Source organism: Alosa alosa, chromosome 17 (assembly GCF_017589495.1).
Source record: "Alosa alosa isolate M-15738 ecotype Scorff River chromosome 17, AALO_Geno_1.1, whole genome shotgun sequence".
NCBI lineage: Eukaryota > Metazoa > Chordata > Actinopteri > Clupeiformes > Clupeidae > Alosa > Alosa alosa.
In genome coordinates this window covers 17,130,798-17,135,133 of record NC_063205.1, presented here as the reverse complement: position 1 = coordinate 17,135,133, position 4,336 = coordinate 17,130,798, and positions in this window count along the sequence as shown.

Below are 4,336 nucleotides of genomic sequence, written 5' to 3'. Positions count from 1 at the left end.
GCACTGCAGGGGGAGCAACTGGTTCAGAAAACGGGGAGGAAAATTCTAGTGAATCCATAATGAGGCTATATTAGCCTTCTGTTTTTCTCAATTGCTTAACACGTTTTGTCCATCGACATCATGTTTTCAGAACTTGAACACAGAACACTGGTTCAAATGAGATTTTATTTGCAAAATGCTGTAGGCTACACTCAAAAAACATGGAAACATGCAACTAAGGGAAATATTTCCTTATAACAACAAAACTTATTGTCAGATTATACACAATGGATAAGAAGAACAGAACATTTAATTCAGTCGGCTTTGATGTTGATATTGTGATGTATGGCATATGACTCAGAAGACTGCGAATAATCGGACCCACAGAGGGTGGTGTAGGTCAGAGGTTCTCAACCTTTTTGGGACAGGCACACCAAAGGTCAAACCAAAATGACAAAGGCTTATGGGCTTAGGCCTACTGATTAGAAATGATGTTGCACACATTATTAGTCTACATTTTTATACCCATATTTTTTTCTATTCTGAATCTCATGAGCTGAGACCACCATAGGCATATGCTCACATGATGCTGACTGCTTTTTCATACCACTCTTAAAACATAGCCCTATTTCATGAGCCTGTACCTACAAAAAACACATTGGGTTCCTCAAAATTCCACGGCACACTGCATCTTACAGTGCATAAAGTATTCACAGCGCTTCACTTTTTCCACATTTTGTTATGTTACATAGCATTATTCCAAAATGGATTAAATTAAACATTTTCCCTTAAAATTCTACACATAATACCCCATAATGACAACTTAAAGATTTTTGCAAATTTATTAAAGGGATATGCCAACATTTGGGGAAATACGTTCATTTTCCACCTCCCCTCGAGTTAAACAATTTAATTTTACCTTTCTCCAGTTCATCCAGCCATTCTCTGAGTCTGGCAATACCACTTTTAGCTCCAGCCTAGCATAGATCATTGAATTGGATTAGACCATTAGCATCTCACCTTAGCATCACGCTCAAAAGTGACTAAGATTTCCGGTAATTTTCCTATTTAAAACTTGTCTCTTCTCAAGTTAGAAAGTGTGATAAGACTAACGGAAATGAAACGTGGCGGTTTTCTAGGCTGATTTGACATGGAACTATACTCTCATTCCGGCGTAATAATCAAGGAACGTTGCGAACGTATCATGGGCGAAGCACCACAATGATATCACGCAGCACCTGAAAATAGTAACTTTCAGCAACAAAGTTGAGCTGCAGCAGATTATTAAGCAAACAAACCGCTCTGAAGTTCGATTGGAAACGAGCCGAGACCACTTCCTTCAAGCGGTCTCGGTCTGTTTGTTTTGTTCCGAAACAAAAATCCGGTTGTTGCTTTCACATATGCCCAATCAAACCGATCTTTGGAGGGAAAAGCTCCACGTTCCAGTTCAAAGAGCCAGGTGTGAAAGTGCCCTAAAAAACAATGCAACTGATCTCAGCTGGTATTCTGTCTATAATTGGAGTGGAATGGAAATGTCGAAGTGACCCCAAACTCTTGACTAGTAGTGTACATACTACTTTACATCATTTTAAATTTTCACATGTTTTTGGACAGTTGAACAGGCAAATCTGAAGGTGTAACACATACATTGGGGGCAGCCGTGCCTACTGGTTAGCGCTTCGGACTTGTAACCGGAGGGTTGCCGGTTCGAACCCCGACCAGTAGGCACGGCTGAAGTGCCCTTGAGCAAGGCACCTAACCCCTCACTGCTCCCCGAGTGCCGCTGTTGTTGCAGGCAGCTCACTGAGCAGGGATTAGTGTGTGCTTCACCTCACTGTGTGTTCACTGTGTGCTGAGTGTGTTTCACTAATTCACGGATTGGGATAAATGCAGAGACCAAATTTCCCTCACGGGATCAAAAGAGTATATATACTTATACTTATACTTATACTTATACTTATATACTGGTTCAAACAAGGAAACATGGAGGGGAGGCCACACATAGATAATGAGTAATTCATTCAAAATATAATAAAGAATGTAAAGAAAGTCGGTGTAGTGAAAGCTGAAACAAAAATGTGGTGTAAAGGGGGGTTGTCGTGCAAAACGGAAATCAAAAGCCAAAAGATGGGAGGAAGAGAGCAACCCTCAACATGGAGATAGCAGACTTCTTACCCTATGCCAATCACCCACACCTGTGTGCACCTGGGCACCAGTCACTACCATAGACTGTTCTTGTGTGACCGTGAGACGTCTCTTGTAAAAAAAAGGCTGTAAGTCACTCTAAATGGCCTGAAGTGCACCGATTCTTAGTGCATTTCTACAATCAATAAGATCAGGACAGGACCGGGAGAAACTAACGCTTAAGAGACAGATAAGTTGGAATCTATAAGGATGCCTTAAACATAGATGTTAACTATGTTTGCATGTTATTGTCCATTCATTGTGTAATGATTGATTGAAAGCATAAACACTGATTTCACAACAAGTTGTGTTGATTGAAGGAAACATCTGCTTTTGTTGCACGTGTGTGTGTGTGTGTGTGGACAGGGAGGTAGTAGCCAGGTGTGTGTGTGTATGTTGTAGTATTATTATATTTTTCATATTATAACATGAAATTGTAGATAATATTTATTGTTTTAATCCCATTTGTAACAACTGTCACAGTTGAAATGTAGTAGCCTAGTCTTAACTCTAGATGGCATCCTTGCATAGATTACACTGGTGCCGTAGAATACAGCTCTGGGTTAAACACCCAAACTGAATGTATGTGGCCTATCAATAGATGGTTCCCAAGCTTTTTATGGCATTCCCACCCCCACCTCTTTGACATTAACAAAAAAAGTCACCTTCTGCCCTCTTTCAAGGCCATGGTGTAAAGATTGAGACACTCATATTTCATATTATTTAAAAAAAGATACCCATCAGCTTTTCAAATAATTTCACCTTGTCATGAAATTTATGTAAAAAATCCTAGAATATTAAGTACGTAGAACATAATGTGATTACATACAAGTGTGCCCAGAAAATATTTGCAATGTACACATCCCCCTCAGACAATCTGTTTGTTGTTCACCTGAACCATAATGTGTTTTTTTCCCTGTCCTTTCAGAATAACCCATACATTTGCCCTTGCATTTCTCCCGGACTCATGAGGCAAAGTATAGTTGTGAGGCTTAGCGTAACTTTGCCCAGCCGAACTGGCTGCGTCCCGTCTATCTGTCTCATCTCCCCATCTGGAGCAGCGTCTCGGCTGAGCCGCCAGCCTGCATGGGGCCTTTAGAGGCTGGCCCCCTCTCTCCGCTCCGCTCCTCTCTCGCTCCCTCTCGCTCCGCGCGGCCACAGCAGCCAGCCGCTGTGAGTGGAGGGACGTTATAATCCTCAAACGCCTCTCGCATTCCTCCAGAGGGCCTCTTCATCTTAAATCTGCTCAATTTTCTTCAAACAGCCACCCGGCCAGACAGGCGGGCCTCCCAGCCTGCCCAAAGTGGGCAGATATTCCCATGATGGATGGATGGATGGGTAGGCGGAATATGAGTGATCGGAATCTGTTCCATCTCCAATGCATTCCGTCACCTCTCTCTCTCTTCCCTCATTCGTTTCGTATTCTCAATCTAATCTCGATTTTTTTCCATTTCTAAATCTCTCATTTCTCTTTCTCATTCTAGATTCTCTCTATAGCTCTCTCTCACTCTGTGATATTCTCTCTCTCTTTCAATTCATCTTTCTTTCCTTCTCTCCCTCTCTCCATCTCTCTCTCTCTCTGTTTCTCTTTTGATTCCTTTTCCTCTGTCTGTCTGTCCATCCATGTGACTCTCTCTCTCTCTCACACACACACACACACACAAACACACACTGTCACTCGTCTGCCAAACCAGTGGCCTAATCCAGGACTGTGCTATCATCTGTCCATGATGAATGTTAAGGATTTTTTTTTGGTCCAGGCAAAGGTGTTATGTCAATCACTGGATCTGTTTTCTCATGTTTCCCCAGAGCTCTTCGCTCAGTCTTAGGTGCTTATTGGACATGAACTGCAAATCAAAAACACTGTTTGCTCTGTTCTGTTCACATTTGACACATGTGACACACGTGTGTGTGTGTGTGTGTTTGTATGCATGTGTGTGTGTGTGTGTCTGTGTGTGTGTGTGCCAGGCTGCCAGCCATACCTTTATTAGAAGTGAAGGATAACTCAATCAAATGAAATATTTAAATGATTAATCGGTGACTACACAGCACTGTACAGTTCTCTCCAACTTGTACATCAATGCGATGAAAGGTCTATGCTCATATGTATGTGTCTGTCTGTGTCTGTGTCTCTGTGTGACCAGTATTATAGGCCTCTACACTTTCTAGAGGG